The sequence below is a fragment of the Macaca thibetana genome, chromosome 2, assembly GCF_024542745.1.
Source record: "Macaca thibetana thibetana isolate TM-01 chromosome 2, ASM2454274v1, whole genome shotgun sequence".
Classification (NCBI taxonomy): Eukaryota; Metazoa; Chordata; class Mammalia; order Primates; family Cercopithecidae; genus Macaca; species Macaca thibetana.
Window position 1 is genome coordinate 108,880,334 of NC_065579.1, and position 21,125 is coordinate 108,901,458.

At 41.1% G+C, this 21,125-nt stretch overlaps 2 protein-coding genes across 5 annotated transcripts in view; one reads left to right on the forward strand and one right to left on the reverse strand.

Moving 5' to 3' along the window:
* ACTR8 (actin related protein 8) overlaps positions 1-19,829 on the reverse strand; it is a 616,404-nt gene extending 596,575 nt beyond the window's left edge. Inside the window, exon 1 of the mRNA XM_050781087.1 lies at positions 19,826-19,829. The gene's annotated coding sequence lies outside the window, so the exon portion shown is untranslated. The remainder of the gene's footprint in view (positions 1-19,825) is intronic.
* CACNA2D3 (calcium voltage-gated channel auxiliary subunit alpha2delta 3) overlaps positions 1-21,125 on the forward strand; it is a 938,743-nt gene that overhangs the window by 342,091 nt on the left and 575,527 nt on the right. The gene's annotated exons all lie outside the window — the stretch shown is intronic.

The window sequence follows — 21,125 nt, forward strand, 5'->3', positions numbered from 1 at the left end:
GGGGGGAGGGGTGTCTGCTATTACTGAGTAGGCGGTTTTCCGCTCACAGTATAAACAAAGCTGCTGGGAAGTTCGAACTGAGTGGAGCCCACTGCAGCTTGGCAAAGCCAGACTGCCTCTCTAGATGCCTCCTCTCTGGGCAGGGCATCTCTGAAAGAAAGGCAGCAGCCCCAGTCAGGGGCTTATAGATCAAACTCCCATCTCCCTGGGAAAGAACACCTTGGGGAATGGGTTGGCTGTGGGTGTAGCTTCAGCAGACGTTCCCGCCTGCTGGCTCTGAAGAGAACAGCAGATCTCCCAGCACAGTGCTCAAGCTCTGCTAAGGGACAGACTGCCTCCTCAAGTGGGTCCTTGAACCCTGTGACCCCTGACTGGGAGACACCTCCCAGCAGGGGTCAACAGCCACCTCATACAGGAGAGCTCTGGCTGGCATCTGGTGGGTGCCCCTCTGGGACAAAGCTTCCAGAGGAAGGAATAGGCAGCAATCTTTGCTGTTCTGCAGCCTCTGCTGGTGATACCCAGGCAAACAGGGTCTGGAGTAGACCTCCAGCAAACTCCAGCAGACCTGCAGCAGAGGGAACTGACCATTAGAAGGAAAACTAACAAACAGAAAGGAATAGCATTAACATCAACAAAAAGGATGTCCACACAAAAACACCATCTGAATGTCACCAGCCTCAAAGACCAAAGGTTGATAAATCCACAAAGATGAAGAAAAACTAGCACAAAAAGGCTGAAAATTCCCAAAACCAGAATGCCTCTTCTCCTCCAAAGGATCACAACTCCTTGCCAGCAAGGGAACAAAACTGGATGGAGAATGAGTTTGACGAAACTGACAGAAGTGGGTTTCAGAAGGTGGGTAATAACAAACTCCTCTGAGCTAAAGGAGCATGTTCTAACCCAATATAAGGAAGCTAAGACCCTTGACAAAAGGTTAGAGGAACTGCTAACTACAGTAACTAGTTTAGAGAAGAACATAAATGACCTGATGGAGCTGAAAAACACAGCACGAGAAGTTCGTGAAGCATACACGTGTATCAATAGCCAAGTTGATCAAGTGGAAGAAAGGATATCAGAGATTGAAGATCAACTTAATGAAATAAAGCATGAAGACAAGATTAGGAAAAAAAGAATGAAAAAGAAGGGACAAAGTCTCCAAGAAAAATGGGACTATGTGAAAAGACCAAACCTACATTTGACTGATGTACCTGAAAGTGATGCAGAGAATGGAGCCCAGTTGGAAAACACTCTTCAGGATATTATCCAGGAGAATTTTTTCCCAACCTAGCAAGACAGGCCAATATTCAAATTTAGGAAATACAGAGAACAGCACAAAGATACTTCTCGAGAAGAGCAACCCCAAGGCACACAATTGTCAGATTCACGAAGGTTGAAATGAAGGAAAAAATGTTAAGGGCAGCCAGAGAGAAAGGTTGGGTTACCCACAAAGGGAAGCCCATCAGACTAACAGCAGATCTGTCTGCAGAAACCCTAAAAGCCAGAATAGAGTAGGAGCCAATATTCAACATTCTTAAAGAAAAGAATTTTCAACAGAGAATTTCATATCCAGCCAAACTAAGCTTCATAAGTGAAGGAGAAATAAAATCCTTTACAGACAAGCAAATGGTGAGAGATTTTGTTACCACCAGGCCTGCCTTCCAAGAGCTCCTGAAGGAAGCACTAAATATGGAAAGGAAAAATTGGTACCAACCACTGGAAAGACACACTAAGTTGTAAAGAATATCAACACTATGAAGAAACTGCATCAATTAATGGGCAAAATAACCAGCTAGAATCATAATGACAGGATCAAATTCACACATAACAATAATAACCTTAAATGTAAATGGGCTAAATGCCCCAATTAAAAGATACAGACTGGCAAATTGGATAAAGAGTCAAGATCCATCAGTGTGCTGTATTCAAAGGCACACATAGGCTCAAAATAAAGGGATGGAGGAATATTTACCAAGCAAATGGAAAGCAAAAAAAAAAAAAAAAAAAAAGTTGCAATCCTAGTCTCTGATAAAACAGACTTTAAACCAGCAAAGATTAAAAAAGACAAATAAGGGTATTACATAATGGTAAAGGGATCAATGCAACAAGAAGAGCTAACTATCCTAAATATATGTGCACCCAATCTAGGAGCATCTAGATTCATAAAGCAAGTTCTTAGAGACCTACAAAGAGACTTAGACTGCCACACAATAATAATGGGAGACTTTAACATGCCACTGTCAATATTAGACAGATCAATGCGGCAGAAAATTAACAAGGATATTCAGGACTTGAACTCAGCTCTGGAACAAGCAGTCCTAATAGACATCTACAGAAATCTCCACCCCAAATAAACAGAATATACATTCTTCTCAGCACCACTTCACCCTTATTCTAAAATTGACTACATAATTGGAAGTAAAACACTCCTCAGCAAATGCAAAAGAACAGAAATCATAACAGTTTCTCAGACCACAGTGCAATCAAATTAGAATTCAGGATTAAGAAGCTCACTCAAAACCACGCAACTACATGGAAACTGAACAACCTGCTCCTGAATGACTACTGGGTAAATAACGAAATTAAGGCAGAAATAAATAAGTTGTTTGAAACCAATGAGAACAAAGACACAACATACTAGACTCTCTTGGACACATTTAAAGCAGTGTGTAGAGGGAAAGTTATAGCACTAAATGCCCACAGGAGAAAGCAGGAAAGATCTAAACTCAACACCCTAACATCACAATTAAAAGAACTAGAGAAGCAAGAGCAAACACATTCAAAAGCTGGCAGAAGACAAGAAATAAGTAAGATCAGAGCAGAACTGAAGGAGATAGAAACAGGAAAACCCTTCAAAAAATTAATGAATCCAGGAGCTGGGTTTTTTTTTTTTTTTTTTTTTTTTTTTTGCGAAGATTAACAAAATAGCTAGACCACTAGCCAGACTAATAAATAAGAAAAAAGAAGAATCGAGTAGACACAATAAAAAATGATAAAGGGGATATCACCACTGATCCCATAGAAATACAAACTACCATCAGATAATACTAGAAACACCTCTACACAAATAAACTAGAGAATCTAGAAGAAATGGATAAATTCCTGGACACATACACCTTCCCAAGACTAAACCAGAAAGAAGTTGAATCCCTGAATAGACCAGTATTCTGAAATTGAGTTTCAGAATACTGAAGTTCTGAAATTGAGGCAGTAATTAATAGTCTACCAACCAAAAAAAGTCCAGGATCAGATGAATTCACAGCCGAATTCTACCAGAGGTACAAAGAGGAGCTGGTACCATTCCTTCTGAAAGTATTCCAAACAATAGAAAAAGAGGGACTTCCTCCTAACTCATTCTATGAGGCCAGCATCATCCTGATACCAAAACCTGGCAGAGACACAAGAAAAAAAAGAAAATTTCAGGCCAATATCCCTGATGATCATCAATGAAAAAATCCTCAATAAAATACTGGCAAACCAAATCCAGCAGCACATCCAAAAGCTTATCCAACACGATCAAGTCAGCTTCATCCCTGGGATGCAAGGCTGGTTCAGCATACACAAATCAATAAATGTAATCCATCACATAAACAGAACCAATGACAAAAACCACGTGATTATCTCAATAGATGCAGAAAAGACCTCCGGTAAAATTCAACACCCCTTCATGCTAAAAACTTTCAATAAACTAGGTATTGATGGAATGTATCTCAAAATAATAATAGCTATTTATGACAAACCCACAGCCAATATTATACTGAATGGGCAAAAGCTGGAAGCATTCCCTTTGAAAACCAGCACAAGACAAGGATGCCCTCTCTCACCACTCCTATTCAATGTAGTATTGGAAATTCTGGCTAGGGCAATCAGGCAAGAGAAAGAAATAAAGGGTATTCGAATAGGAAGAGAGTAAGTCAAATTGTCTCTGTTTGCAAATGACATGATTGTATATTTAGAAAACCCCACCGTCTCAGCCCAAAATCTCCTTAAGCTGATAAGCAACTTCAGCAAAGTCTCAGGATACAAAAATGAATGTGCAAAAATCACAAACATTCCTGTACACCAATAATAAATAAACAGAGAGCCAAATCATGAGTGAACTCCCATTCACAATTGCTACAAAGAGAATAAAACACCTAGGTATACAACTTACAAGGGATATGAAGGACTTCTTCAAGGAGAACTACAAACCGCTGCTCAAGGAAATCAAAGAGGACGCAAACAAATAGAAAAACATTTCATGCTTATGGATAGGAAGAATCAATATTGCGAAAATGGCCATAATGCCCAAAGTAATTTATAGATTCAATGCTATCCCCATCAAACTACCATTGACTTTCTTCACAGAATTAGAAAAAACTACTTTAAATTTTGTGTGGAACCAAAAAGAGCCTGTATAGCCAAGTCAATCCTAAGCAAAAAGAAAACTGCAGGCCTCACGCTACCTTAACTTTACTACAAGGCTACAGTAACCAAGACAGCATGGGGCTGGTACCAAAACAGATACATAGACCAGTGGAACAGAACTGAGGCCTCAGAAATAATGCCACACATCTAGAACCATCTGATCTTTGACAAACCTGACAAAAATAAGCAATGGGGAAAGGATTCCCTATTTTGGTGTTGGGAAAACTGGCTAGCCATATGCAGAAAACTGAAACTGGACCCCTTCCTTACACCTTATACAAAAGTTAACTCAAGATGGATTGAGGACTTAAACATAAGACCTACAACCACAAAAACCCTAGAAGAAATCCTAGGCAATACCATTCAGGACATAGGCATGGACAAAGACTTCATGACTAAAACACCAGAAGCAATGGCAACAAAAGCCAAAATTGATAAATGGGATCTAATTAAAGAGTTTCTGCACAGAAAAAGAAAGTATCTTCGGAGTGAACAGGCAACCTACAGAATGGGAGAAAATTTTTTGCAGTGTATCCATCTGACAAACGACCAATATCCAGCATCTACAAAGAACTTAAACAAATTTACAAGAAAAAAAAATTCAAAAAGTGGGTCAAGGAAATGAACAGATACTTCTCAAAAGAAGACATTTATGCAGTCAAGAAACGTGAAAAAAAGCTCATCGTCACTGGTCATTAGAGAAACGCAAATCAAAACCACAGTGAGATACCATCTCACCGCAGTTAGAATGGCGATTATTAAAAAGTTAGGAAACAACAGATGCTGGAGAGGATGTGGAGAAATAGGAAAGCTTTTACACTGTTGGTGGGAGTGTAAATTAGTTCAACCATTGTGGAAGACAGTGTGGTGATTCCTCAAGGATCTAGAACCAGAAATATCGTTTGACCCAGCCATCCCATTACTGGGTATATACCCAAAGGATTATAAATCATTCTCCTATACATACATATGCACACGTATGTTTATTACAGCACTATTCCACAATAGCAAAGACTTGGAACCAACCCAAATGCCCATCAATGATGGACTGGATAAAGAGAATGTGGCACATATACACCATGGAATACTATGCAGCCATAAAAAAGGATGAGTTCATGTCCTTTGCAGGGACATGGATGAAGCTGGAAACCATCAGTCTCAGCAAACTAACACAGGAACCGAAAGCCAAATACCACATGTTTTCACTCATAAGTGGGAGTTGAACAATGAGAACACCTGTGCACAGCTGGGGGAACATCACACACCGGGGCCTGTCGGTGGGGGGGTGCCTAGGGGAGCAATTTCATTAGGAGAAATACCTAGTGTAGATGATGGGTTGATGGGTGCAGCAAACCACTATGGCATGTGTATACCTGTGTAACAAACCTTCATGTTCTGCACATGTATTCCAGCACTTAAAGTATAATAATAACTTTAAAAAGCATGTAGTAGACCACCTGGCATGCAAGTACTTAGCAAATGTTGGCTATAATTGAAGAAGGAGCTTCATTAAAAAAGGAAGAAGGAAAGATTAAGAGAGAAATAAGAGAAAGAAGGGGAAGAGGGAAAATGAGACCATCAGGAGCAAACAGAAGAAGGAGGCTGGTCTAGGTCACCAGGGTTCAGTGCGCTTAGAAAAATAAATCAAGTTTGAATCGAACTTTTTCATTGTTCAAGTGAAGTTGAGTTCTCGGATATACACTCTCTGTTGCATACATCCCTCTGTGATGCTGAGTTTTTATATCATTTGGTTGAAGCTTTGGATATTGGGCCAAAGTAGCTTCCAGAATGCCTCTGTAATCCAGTGGTGATATTAATGAGGCCTAGGAAATCATTTTGTAGCCACTAGTCTTTTTATTTGTAAATTTATTCTACACTGAAGGTGTTAGCATCAAACTTTTCACCCTGACTGAGCACAGACTCTTGGGAGAACTGAAATCTAAGTAAGAGATTACCTCGCGCTGTGGGCAAGTCAGGGATGAATGAAGCAACTTAGGCAACAGAAATTATCCTGGTGGAGCCTGAGACCTGAGACTAAAGGCTGAGAGTGTGCTTCGGTCTCACCACCGAGCTTTGCTGGTGAATTATCTACCACCATAGCTGTCCCTTGTGTGAGCTGCAAAGGAAAGAACATTCTCTGTGTGCAACAGAAAGTCCTGATTTAATCCGGGGCAGAAAATCTCCTAGCTTTGCCAGTGATCTGCTTGTTAGAGAATAAAATAATTGAATTATCTCCCTGGGCAAAATTGCAAATGGCATGGAAAGTCTCAATTGCAGCAAGAGGAAAAACAAGAATAAGGGACTGTTTTGCTTTGTTCTGTGTTGAGTTTTTGGTACTGAATTCCATTTATTTAGAACAAATGAAGAAATCTTCTTTTAAGAAAGTTAGTCAACATACTTGGGAGGTCTCATCAGTTTCTTTGTGCTCTTCTTGGGATCATGGGAGAGCTGCTGAAGTTCCCTTCCCCCAAGATCAACTATTAGTCTCTGCCTATAATGCTGTCTACAATCAACCTTGCCCTAAGAGTCAAACCAAAGTTTTTAGTTAGGGCTTTATTGTTTACAATTAAACTGTTTGCCAAGTTATACTTCCCTCTCCCAGCTTTATTGAGACATAATTGACAAATAAAAATTGTATATATTTAAGGTATACAAAGTGATGTTTTGATATACATATACATTACAAATAACATACCCATCTTCTCACATGGTTACTCTGTGTGTGTGTGTGTGTGTGACAGAGAGAGAGAGGAAAACACTGAAGAGCTCAACACATTTCAAGTATTCAGTGCGTTATTATTAACTATTATAATCTCCATGCTGTAAATTAGTTCTGCAGAACTTACTCATCATCACTGGAAGTGTGTATCCTTTGACCAACATCTCCCCCTTTTCTCCACTCTTAGCCCCTGGCAACCATCATTCTGTGTTCCTGCAAGTTTGATTTTTTTTTTTTTTTTTTTTTTTAGATTTCACATATCAGTGAGATCATGCAGTATTTGTCTTTCTGTGCCTGGCTTATGAAACTTAGCATAATGTCCTCCTGGTCCATCCATGTTATCTCAAATGGTAGCATTTCCTTCTTTTTAAAGGCTGAATAATGTTCATATATATGAATATTATTATATTAATTGTATTATTATATAATATTCCTGTGTATGTGTATATATATCACATTTTCTTTATCCATTCACCTGCCAGTGCATGCTTAGGTTGTTTCCATATCTTGGCTACTGTGAATAATGCTGCAGTGATCATGGGTGTGCAGCTATCTCTTTGAGACAGTGATTTATTCCCTTTTGATATACACCCAGAAGTGAGATTGCGGAATCATATGGTAGTTCCAGTTCTGTGTTTTTGAGGAACCACCACACTGTTTTCCATAATGGCTGTACTAACTTACATTCCCACCAACAGTATACAAGGGTCCCTTTTCTCCCCCTCCTCGCCAACACTTGTTACCTTTTGACTTTTTGATCCTAATCATTCTAACAGGTATGAGATGTTATCTCTTTGTGGTTTTGATTTGCATTTCCCTGGTGATTAGTGATGTTGATCACCTTTCCATATACCTGATGGCCATTTATATGTCTTCTTTGGACACATGTCTGTTCAGGTTGTTTGCCCATTTTTTAACTAGGTTATTTGTTTTCTTGCTATTGAGTTGATATGAGTTTCTTATATATCTTGGGTGTTAACTCCTTATTGAATATATGGTTTACAAATAATTTTGTGTGGATTTGAGGGCAGTTTCACAAATTTCTGAGACATCAATAACTTTATTTTCTGTTAAAGGTCCAAGTCCCTAGTGTGATAGACCGTGGACCCCTGTTTCATAGCTGGTTGTAAAGAAGCAGTAGATACCATGGTAGTTTCATGGCTGGATACCCTCATCAGTGGGTAGAGAGAGGAGGCTTGGGCTTTCTAGGGAAGGTCAGCAGAGACTAGCCTAAGGCATGACTCATACTAGTCACTGTGGAGATACTTGTTGACCAGTAAATACTATCAAGATAACTTGGGCTTGTAGGAATGATACCAATAGATAATTCTCATGGGGTATTAGCTCATTTGTAAAGTGATGAGATGGGTATCTGGCATAGAGTACCTACAACCTAAGAGGAAAGAACTATCCTTATTTTTTTCAGATGGGGTAAATGAGGCACATAATGAATTAGCAGCTTGGCCAAGGTCGTTGTGGGAAAACTTAGTAAGTGGCCAAGCAGTGATTGGAAGCCATGCAATGTGAATCTAGGGCCTGGATATTTGTCCTCCAGAGCAGACTGCCTCCCATTAAGTGTATTTAAAACTTAACAGTCATCGCTTCCTCCACCCTAGCCTGCTTCTCTTCTTGTGTTTCTCCTCTCTAAGAACAGCCCCAGCACCCACTCACTGACACAAACCAGAAATTTGGGGAGTGTCTTTGATTTGCCATCTCCCTGGGTCTCCACATTAGTCATTCCCCGAGTTTTGTCCATTGTTACATCCCCATTGTCTCTCATCCATCCATTTCTCTCCACCTCCAAGTCCACTATCTTGATTTAAGTCATCATCATCTCCTCCATGAATCTCTGCCTCCCTCTCCTGGCTTGTCCTCTGACTCCAGGTGTCTCATCTTCCAACCTGATGTTCACACGGAGATCAGATTTCTCCTAGAGAAATTTTTTAGACTTCACACCTGACCCTCACTGAGGTTAAAACTCCTGGTGGATCCTCCGTCCATGGCTGGAGCAGTTTTTCCCATGGTATACCCTCTTGTATTTGATCATTTCATGGGTGGTAGAGAGGAGTTTGGGCAGGATATTCACTTGGGATATTGAACTAACAGTTACTGTCTTTCAATTAAACCCTCTGACAACCTCAGGAGGAAAGTCTTAATTCACTGTTAATATGTCTTCAACATTTTTCTCATTTTTGCTTATCTCCATTTTTAACCAAGACAGAGCAGGCAGCTATAGTTAGCTAAAATTTAATGTCACTGATTATTTTTATTCTAGTTTTATGATTTCTTTTTACTTTATGGTGCATAATACAAGTTTTCCATTTTCTGGGAATGCTACAAAGTTATCTTTTAGAAGGAGTATATTTAAGTTTAAAAATAACAGCATAATAAAAAATTTTAATTAATGAATAGAGCAAGTGATATAATACGGTAACCCTCTTTGTATCTGCAGTCTCCGTTATCTGAGGTCAACCATGGTCTGAAAATATTACATGGCAAATTCCAGAAATAATTCATAAGTTTAAAACTGCGGCCAGGTGCGGTGGCTCACGCATGTAATTCCAGCACTTTGGGAGGCCAAGGCAGGCAGATCACGAGGTCAGGAGATTGAGACCATCCTGGCTAACACAGTGAAACCCTGTCTCTACTAAAAATACAAAAAATTAGCTGGGCGTGGTGGCGGGCACCTGTACTCCCAGCTACTCGGGAGGCTGAGGCAGGAGAATGGTGTGAACCCGGGAGGCAGAGCTTGCAGTGAGCCGAGATCGCACCACTGCACTCCAGCTTGGGTGACAGAGCGAGACTCCGTCTCAAGGAAAAAAAAATATATCTATCTATGTATATATATCTATATCTATATATATTTCATGTCATTCTAGGAAGTGTGATGAATCTCACATCGTCCAATGTGAATCTTCACTTTGTCAGGTGTACCCACGCTGTCTACACTACTCACCCATTAGTCAGTAGGCAGCTCAGTTATCAGATGTGCTGTTGTGGTATGGCAGTGCTTATGTTCAAATAACTTATTTTACTTAATAATGCTTTACTAATAATTACTTAATTATTACTTATTGTTGTTAATCTCTTACATTGCCTAATTTAAAAATTAAACTTTATCATTGGTATGTATATATTAAAAACCCATCATATGATGGGTGATATGGTTTGGCTATATCCCCACCCAAATCTCACCTTGAATTGTAGTTACCATAATCCCCATGTGTTTTGGGAGGGACCCAATGGGAGGCAACTGAATCATGGAATGATTAACTCCATGCTGTTCTCATGATAGTGAGTTCTCATGAGATCTGATGGTTTTATAAGAAGCTTTTACCCCTTTGCTCAGCACTTCTCCTTCCTGCAGCCATGTGAAGAAGGACATGTTTGCTTCCCCTTCCACCATGAGTATAAGTTTCCTGAGGCCTCTCCAGCCAAGCTGAACTGCGAGTCAATTAAACCTCTTTCCTTTATAAATTACCCGGTCTCAAGTATGTCTTATTTAGCAGCGTGAGAATGAACTAATACAATACAACTAATACTAATGGTAATAAAATAGGGTTCAGTACTGTCTGTGATTTCAGGCATTTGCTAGGAATCTTGCAACATATACCCTGAGGATAATGGAAGACTACTTCACAGCGAAAATTGATCATAGCAGAAGAAATACTGAAGTTTTGGAAACTCTAATTATAGGCCTTTCTGGAACCTGCTTCCTGCTTGTGTTGCCAACCTTAACTCTTCCATATTTCCCTTATTTTAAATTGCTACTGAAAACGATGAAGTCCTGAGCTTGGCAGTGGGCTCCCACCTTTTTCTCCCTCCCTTCTTGGAGACATAAGAAACCGATAAGAGAGAAGGCTAAACATTAGTCTGTGTGTCCTGCAGCCATAGAAATATCGTGACAGACACAATTTTGCTATACAGTTTCATGGAAAGAAGTTATTTAAGCAGTTATCACATACGTGGCCAAACACTTGAAAGCAAATGATTAAATGATGTATTTAAATGTCTTATAGTAATGCATGCTCAGTGGGCAGCTAGTAATCAAATTTTTATAGGTATTCATTTAATCAAAATCATACCATCTTTTGAATCTGGGAAATCCCGCTCAACTTAGCAGCCTGTTTTATCCTTTTGGAGTTGATTCTGTAAAAATCCAGGAGAATTTCTTCTCCTCTCAGTCTTTAGCCAAAATATGGGAATTGTGGGAAATTGCTCATCCCCAAAGTCCATGTACCTGCACAGGCTTACACAAGTCGAGTCTGTAATAGGACTTAAAACTCTCCTGTTGCAGCACTTTGGGAATCCGAGGCAGGAGGATCACTTGAGCCCAGGAGTTTGAGACCAGCCTGGGCAACATAGTGAGACCCTGTCTCTCTGAAAACAAAAAGAAAAAGAAAAAGAAACAAAGAGAGAGAGAGAGAGAAAGAAAGAAGAGAGAGAGAGAAAGAAAGAAAGACAGACAGACAGACAGAAAGAAAACTTCCTCCTGAATGCTAAAGATATGCTACAGGTGTTCCTCCTCAAATAACGGCACTGAAATCACTGACCCTCAGGATGTATTTCTTTGATTTTTCATCGTGCCTTTTCCTGGGGTCTGGAGGGAACATACCATTGTTGAGATGGTTCCTTGATACAGAGCCATATGGAGCTGCAGCCCCTCACCATACACCCCACAGTCACAAGTTCTCTACTTCTTAGATCACTTCATTGTGTTTTCTTACTGCCTTGGGTCATCACCAATGTGATTTTTAGTTTCAGTTACTGAAATGACGGTCTTGTAATAAGAAAAATCATAAAAGCAGGGGTCACAAACAATTTAAAGAATATAAAATATGTATGAAGTTTTTAATTGAAACACGGGTCTTTCCACAATGTAATGATAGTGGCTGGCCAACTTGGGCTGCCTCCTGATTTCTAGAGATATTTCTATTTCATCTCCATTTGGGGGTTCTTTTGGTGTAACACATGGGTTTGTATTTCCATTTACCACTGTACTGGATGGTGTTAAATTCCTGGAAAGCCTGGGAACAGACTCCAGAATCTGAAATGTCTGAAACCTGAGACGGAACCCCTGGGGTCATCTGGTGGAAATTCCTTTTTGACAGATGGGGAAACAGAGATCTAGAAAGTTGAAGATTCATTCAGAAAAGGAAAACAATCCATAGAAGAATGTCCAAGCCTTCTCACTAATAGGCCTGAGGTTATTCCTCTCTATGATGACCACAGGAGTCCCTGGGTCCTGGGACGCTTTATAATTCTATATGTCTTTGTCTCTGTTGGGGAGAACCAGCAAGGTTTGGAGATTCCTGCTTCCTGAGGGCCCTGAATTCCATGGAGATGGACTGACTACACTTCTGCTAGTGCTTCTAGGAAGGGGAATGTAGAGGTCAAATATCAAAGAGTGGCCTGTGGCTAGGCTGCCTCTAGGTAATGAAACAGGAAGAACGTTTGATGAGAAGCCACACATGTATTTTGTCTTCCAAAGCTTTGGGACACTCACCAGCTTCCCTCAAACCTTCACTCCCCTCTGATGTTTCATTTGCACAGTCATAGTGGAGTTGTGTTTCCAGTGTGTTCCTGGGATGCCCTCAGGATTTCTTGGAAACCTCAAGCAAATGGTTAATTTGTGTGATCTCCATTTCTAGTCTCTGGAAAACCTGTGGCTAATATTCCACAATGGCCCTGGAATTTGGGGTGACTTCTCAGTGACCTGGCTTCCGTGGCTTCTCTGGCAAAGATCAAAGACTTCAAAACAGTTGGAGTGTGTGAAATGATTGGTAACTGTGCTCAGTTCTTCCACAGCTCTTTGTTCTTGCAAGCCCAGGCTTTACATCTTTTTCCAAAAAGTGTACACGGCCTTCATTTCTCCAGAGCGGTTGAAAAGCTAATAGACATTCTCATTTTATTCCACCCCTGACTACAGGCAACTCTATTGCTAGATGAGTTTGTCTGAATTCCATTTGCTTAGGCCTTATGAAGTGAATAAATTTGAATTAATGTGGAGCTTTCTGAGGAGGGGGAAGATATGCTTTGAGAGGTTAAGCAATGTCTGTGTTAGTTTATATAAATGAATCTTTATGGGTGCAAATGTACTCACACCACGTTACCATATTGGCTCTATTAGTTTATACAAAAATTTCATTAAGTGATGTGAAAATATACATATGGGGATTTCTACAATGATTTTTCCGTTTGAACAGCCAGATATTTATGTTCCTTTGGGTTTCATTGGCACACAAATATATTTTCCTTCTTAAAGGTAACACTTGGAAGAAATATGCATCAAGAAGTATGTATATAACAACTCAAATTCCCAACAAATTACATTTGCTGTATTTGGTAACTCTCTAACAGTGTTTCTTCCATAGTAATTAGAGAAGAATTGAGATGTCATAACTGAAACTGATACTGCAGACGTAGTTGTTTCTTGGGAGCGGACGAGGGGCAGTGAGAAGCATTTAGCTTTTCTGTAAGTTGAAATTTTTGTTATTGTATTTTTATCTGTAAATGATTAGGAATGGAACTGTGGTGAGTAAACTCATGAATGTTAATATGACTATAGCTTCCGCTTCCATAACACTTAGTTATTCTATCCTTTATTACACTCTTACAGACTTTGATAGTTCAACAATTGGAGCTTTTAAACTAATGGAAGGCTTTCAACCAAGTAGAATGCCTTCATTACTAGCAAGCAGGGAGATCTGAATGTGAATTGAGGTGGTTTAAACCAATTTAAGGAAACATTTTTATAAAAGACTAATACCCATAATTTATGTTTATTTTCAGTTTTCTTTGATTTGAATACATTAGGGCAGGGATTTATATTATTTGTCTTCTTTTCACATGCCTCACCCAGTGCCCAACTGCATTAGTCACGATAGCTCTGATAACAAACAAACCAGAAACCTCAGGGGATTCACACATAGAAGTTTATTTCTTGCTTATGTAAATGCCACTGGGTCTGGGAGCTCTCCAGGCAGTTCCTTTCCAACGAGTGACTCAGGGACCTAGGCACCTTTCATCCTATAGTCATGTCATTTAGAAAATGTAGCTTCTGGAATTACTACAAGGGGAAGAGAGAATGTGGGAGACTCATAGCCCCCTCTCATGTACTTTAGATGGGAAGTGACACACATCACTTCTGCTCACAACCCATTGGCCAAACCAGTCACGTGCCCAACACCAATTACAAGGGATGCTGGGAAATGTAGCAGAGTGCATGGGACACTCTGTGAGCATTACTGTTCCCACCACCTTAACATGTCATAGGGGCCTAGCAAATGCTAATTGGGAGAATGAATGAATGAATGAATGAATGAATGAATGATGAATCCTTTTAAATGGCTTGGCATTGAGAGCATGCTATTGCTATTTTAAATTACTTGAAAAAGGATTGAAAATTGCTGGAGGAATATTAACCTTGAGGGCTTTTTGCATAAGTTTGCACTTTTTGTATGCATTTGCTGTCAGAGCTTGTTGCGTAAGTCTAAATGCCACACAATGATTTTTTTTGAGGTCCTGATGCACAGAGCCTAAAAAATTTTTGTTTTTGATCCTAAAGGCTTATAAAGCAAATAGCATCTTGCAGTTGATTAGGTGGAAGTGTTTCTTAACCTTCACAGGGTGCATGGTGGGAACGGACCTTGTTAAGGTTACATAGAAGGTTAACCTCCATTGACAAGACAAAATTGAAGTTGTTTTCTCTTGCCACAGAGCAGTTCCCCGATCTGTATTGTCAGCACAGATGAGTTTATTCATTTTTTCCAGAGCATTATCTTAAATGAATTGTCAAGGCACTAAATGGATTTACCTTCTTGTATTATTTTTTATTTTGATGTTTAATTTTTTATCCTATTTATTTATTGTCATATGAAGTTAAAACAACCACCACAAAAATAAATAGGGAAGTCTGAGAGAGAAAAATATCACAGTCTCGCCATCTTTCACCTTGTTTCTTAGTAGTTGTTGAAAAACCCCTAAGGAATGTCATTGCATTGTAATTTCTAATTTTTGTTTCCTTGACTTATGACATCTCATTTTTGTAACTTACTATAATTCAGATAATAGGTCAACTCATTCAAACATATTCAGAACACCTACTAAATACAAGACAATGTATGCTATAGGTATATTGTAATAAATGACTGCTTTTCTATAAGATATTTTTAAGTTGAAGTTCTGGAAAGTAGCCCAGAGCAACCCACCTAGAGTAAGCATTGAAATTGTTCACATCAGATTTCAAGCATAGATTCTGTCACCTACTAGCTGTAGGACCTTCAGATGGTTATGTAATCACGTTGTGCTGCAGTTTCCTTATGGGGTGAGATGGGTAGGAGGGTTTGAGTAAGACCTCAAGAGACCCTAAGCAAAGAAACACTATGGTACTCCCAGAATATCACCCTTAATGTAACTTTAAATAACATGGCCATTAAAAAAAAAATGACACAGGAACTACATAACACATTTTTTTCAGATTTTGGAAAACTCTGAATATGTCTAGAACAAATTTTCTTTCTGTTCTATTCTTCTTCCTATTCTCCATGACCCCCTCCCCGCAAACTGCATCAGGTATAGCCTGTTGGAAATCCAGCACTGTACATTAGGCACACCAGTAGTAAGTTTACTTGTTGAGTTATCACTTTTTTTTCCCTTTAATCAGAGAGGCAGCTCTGTGTTGAAGACGCTAGGTAGTGACTGGAAAAGACATTAGGAAAATGTGTTACCTTGGTCACCAGGGATGGGCATCATGACCTTTTGTGATATGCATGCTGTGGCCTTGGTAGTCTCTTGCCCTAATTAACATCCTGTGAGAAATGTGAGAGTACATCACCGGGGCAACTGGACCACTGTGATATTAAGTGTGAGAACATTCTAAATGGCAATAATAATCATGATAATGAGGCTACATATTCTATGTCTATCTTTTAATTGCTTCTTAACTCTTCTAAGTGGAAATGGTGAAGTTATTATGATGTGGAAACTAGGAAGTGATTTATCTCTTACTTAAATTGGACTTTGTGCAGAAACCCTTTTTAGTCTGTTGTGAATTATAAAAGTGTGAGAGTTCCTTTAAAGAAGAACCATCTAGGTAGATAATTTGTTTTTTGTTGTTGTTGTTGTTGTTGTTTTTTGAGATGGAGTCTCACTCTGTCGCCTGGGCTAGAGTGCAGTGGTACGATGTCAGCTCACTGTAATCTCCGCCTTCTGGGTTCAAGCAGTTCTCCTGCCGCAGCCTCTCCAATAGCTGGGATTATAGGCGCCTGCCACTACACCCAGCTAATTTTTGTAATTTTAGTAGAGATGGGGTTTCACCATGTTGGCCGGGCTTGTCTCGAACTCCTGACCTCATGATTTGCCCGCCTCGGCCTCCCAAAGTACTGGGATTACAGGCGTGAGCCACCATGCCCAGCCCACTTAGATAATTGATTTTAAATACAATTTACTACTACTAATAGGCAACACCAAAAATATGGATTTGGCTTAGAGTCAGGGGTTATCATTATGCATGAAGTATAATGCTCTAAAACCCAAGTACCCTGGTTGAGCCCTGTTCTTTCACATTTTGACACTCAGTTTTGGATTCAGATTCATAGGAGAATTTTTTAACTTGAACCAAGGAAGTCTAGTTATCGGACACTAAAGGAACTCACTATAGGATGGTTGGTCTTGTAAGCTGGCCTTCTGGTTTGGACCTGCAAGCCACATGTTCAGATTCAACTTATGGTTCTTGAGTGTGAGCCATGTAGCAATTAGTGTCATTTACACTGATGATATTATATATGATATGTTAACTCAGAAAGTCCTTATGAAAACCCTCTATAGCATGGTACAATAGACACTTTTTTTTTTTTTTTTTTTGAGACAGAGTCGCCTGTCTTCCAGGCTGGACTGCAGTGGTGCAATCTCGGCTCACTGCAACCTCCGTCTCCTGGGTTCAAGCGATTCTTCTGCCTCAGCCTCCTGAGTAGCTGGGACTACAGATGTGCACCACCACGCTCAGCCAAGTTTTATATTTTTAGTAGAAACGGGGTTTCACCATGTTGGCCAGGCTGCTCTTGAACTCCTGACCTCAATTGATCTACCTGCCTCGGCCTCCCAAAGTTCTGGGATTACAGGTGTGAGTGCCCGGCCAATATACACCTTTTAAAGTCTTTGCAGACTAACAGTGACCCCCCAGCAGCCCCTTCATTCATGAGGGTGGGCCCCAATAACTATGTATGACTTGACTCCATTGCTTCCTGTCCTGTCCGTGCCACCTGCATTCCTTTCCTAAGATTTGGGAATTGCACAAAAAATTTCAGCCTATTCCGGGCTACTCTCTGAGCAGAAAGACATAGACAGGGAGAAGCTGTGAGTGAGTAGTTCTCTTTTGTTCTATAAACGAATGGGCTAAGTAAGCCAGTCTATAAAGAGAAGACTAGTGCAAACATCTGGAGAGAAGTAAAAAGGAGAGGTGAGAGAACTTTGCCCAGGAGTTGGATGGCTTTTTTGATTCTGGTTCCAGGCCCTTCCTGACAGCTGGTTGCATGTAGTCCTTTGAATTCCATCAAGCACTTCCATATCTTTAAGATAAATTCCATCACTTCCAAAGAAATGTCTTAACTAAAATGAGTAGATGTTGTTGATGCTTTTTCTTATGGGAGAAAAACTGAGATTCAGGGAAGCCAACATAATTGCAAGTGTTCACTGCAGTGGTGCTGAACACTTTGTCAGGACTCCAGCAACCCAAGTTCAATTAGAATAAAAAACAAAAAGAGAATTGATTGACTCACTTATCTAGGCGTTCTAAGATGTGACTGTCTTTCAGTGTGACTTGTCAAGGATTTCACCAGAATCATTTGATCAAACTTCAGTCTTCCTTGCCAGCTCATGACTCTGTTTCTGTTAGGCCTTGTTCTCAGAAGAATGATCTCTGTGTGGGGCAAGATGGCCACTGGCAGCCCAAAGCAGCAGCAGCACCACATCTTGTGACCCTTGACACAGGGTGCAGGGACCTCAGTCTCCCAGGATCCCCAGCATTCCCTGGAAAAGGACTCTAACGGGCCAGCCTGGGTCATGTGCTCTTGAGTGGAGTGTGGCTGACAGGGCCGTCTTGATTGATAGTCCCTCCTGTAGTGGAGAATGGGGATTCTGGTTCTGAAACAAGGGAGAAGAGATGCTGAGCAGGCCAAAGCAACCTTATTCACAGCATTTGCCTATTTTTCTACCTGATTAGAGAGAGAAATGCTGCTTAGATGAGTGACGCACTTCCACGTGCTGTTTTTCTCCTTAGGTATTAGTCACCTCCTTTTCCTCCTACTCTAGAAAATAAGTCTTGATACAGATGACTGGGGATGAACTTATTATTCACATAACCTTATACCCACTATGATTCAAAAAGACAGTCCTGCACTTTGAGAGGCCAAAGTGGGAGAGCCCAGGAGTTTGAGACCAGCCTGGGCGACATAGCAAGACCCCATCTTTACAAAAAATGAACAAAATTAGCTGGGAATGGTGGCATGCACTTGTAGTCCCGGCTACTTTGGAGGCTGAGTTGGGAGGATCGCTTGAGCCCAGGAGGTTGAGGCTGCGGTGGACTGAAATTGTGCCACTGCACTCCTGCTTGGGTGACAGAACGAGACCCTGTATCAAAGAGGGGAAAAAAAAAGACAGTCCTTTGCAAATGTACTTCTGTCATTAGTAGCAACAAGCATGGCACATCTTACTGTTGCTTGTGGACAAGTCCTGGAGTGGAGACCTCTGCTGTTGGATCCATATTATTAGGATAAGTATGTTGACACAGTTTTTGACACAAGCCTACTTATTCAGATCACATTTGAGGGTCTCCCAACAGCCAGGCCCTAGAGTTCCAACTATGAACAAGATAAAAAAATTTCTCTTCATAGGGAGCTCAAGTTTCTAATGGAGGAGATGGACAGAAAGCTTAGGAACAATTTTTAGCACTTTAGGTATTGAATGCCATAAAGAAAAAAAAATGGGGTCATGGGCCTGTTGTTCAGTGTGGTAGCCACAAGCCATGGGTGGCTATTTAAAGTAAAAGTAATTAAAATGAAATAAAAGTAAAAATCAGTTCTTCAGTCTGGTGACCTTTCACGTGCTCAGGGACCACACGTGGCTGGTGGCTGTTGTACCAGACAGTGCAGGTGCAGAACATGCCCATCATCATACAAAGTGCTGTCGGATGGGGCTGGGCTTGGCAGTGCAGGAAAGGTACAGGAGGGTATGTTTAGGAAAGGTCTTCCTGTAGAGCCAGCATTTGTGCTAAGACCTGAAGCCACCTGTACCAAGGTCTTGGGGAAATAGGCTTCCAGGCAGAATGAACAGTAAAGGCAAACACTCTGAAATGATAATGAGCTTTGTCTATTTGAAGATCCAAAGACGGCCTGTGCATCTGAATGAGTAGGAGAGGCAGGAAAGAGCTAGATCAAGCATGACCTTGGTTATTCCATACCAATGGGATGGGTTGCTTAAGCAAGGTAGTTTTATTTCATTTTAAAAGGATCATTCTGGCTGCTATGGGGCAGAGGGAAGCAAGGGTAGAAGGAGCACATAGGAGGACTTCAGAAACCAACTGATGAATGAAAGAACTGATGAAAGGCCTTGCCAGGCTGGGATGTCCATTAGTCTGATGTCTTCTTATGAGGGCTTTTTGGGTCATGATGGAGCCCTCAGGGGGTTCCTAGCTACCTTATGAAACCCCCGCTGCATCATGGCATTAGACTGAACAGCAGCCTGACTAGCCTCACAAGAGCCCAGGCCCTTGGACTCTACACAGTTCCCCTAACAGTTCGTCCTGACTCTCTAGGTCATAGCTTGGCTTACTAATGGCTGCCCTTAGCCCCTGTGAGCTCCTGCCATGTCCTCAGGCCACTGTAGGACATTGCTAAGCTGAGACTCTCCCTTCTCTCTTTCTTCACATTCCTTCAACAGTCTCTACTGAGTACCTGTTCTGTACTGTGTATTGTGTTAGATACTGAGATTACAGTGGCACAGGAAGAAACGGCTGTGATTCCTGCAAACATGTATCTCACACTGTAGAGTAGAGGCCCTATCAAATGAGTAATCACTCAGATAAGTGTGTGATGACCCCTAGGACAAGTACTATATGGGACAGGCTCCTGAGGCTCCAAGATCCCGAGTCAAGGAGTTCAGAGGCAGCTGCCGTGGGCACATGATAACTGAGCTGAATCCAAAGAGGAACCAGGATTGTGTGAGCAGAAGGTGGAGCAGGTGTCCTGGGCAGGGAGACCAGCATGGACAGAGACCACATGCATAGAGAATTATGGTGCATTGGAGCTACCAGCAGAGACCAGGGAGGCTGAATGGAGGGGACAGAGGGGAGGTGATGCTGGTGTGGCTGGCCAGGAGGGTAGAGGCCAGAGTGGGCAGGGCCTCGTCTGCCATGCTAAGGATCTTGTCTTGTGTCCTAAGAGCAGTGAAAAGTCCCTGAAGGATTGCATGCAGGGAGATGGCCCACTCAGGTTGGTATTTCTGGAAGCTCACTCTGCCATAAGGAGATGATATTGAGGGGCTCAAAGTGGGTGCGGAGGGATCAGATGTGGGAGATGACTGTGTCTTCACCCTGCCTTTCAGCATTTCCCTCTGTCCTCCGCCTGTCAGCCAGCTCCACTGCAATAGTGACTGCTGCCATTTGTTGGAACCCTTGTAGGTAGGACCACATGAACTTGCTGGTATTCAACACTTTTTAACCCACAGAAGGGTAGTTTTATACAGTTCAATCTAATATTGTGTGCCAGGCACCGAACTGAGTGCTTTTGACTCTTTCTCCATTTATTCCTCTAGGAAACTTGACTATAATATGGGTGGTTATAAACCCATTTGATGGATGCGGAGCTGAGAGGCTATAGATAAGGAGCAGAGCTGGGGTTGGAACTCAGTGTACTGGAGTTAAACACTTCACTCCGTGGCCTTTAGAGTGAAATGCCCAGTGGCCGGCTAGGCCTGCAGAAAGCTGCACTGGAAGGCCTTCGTAAGT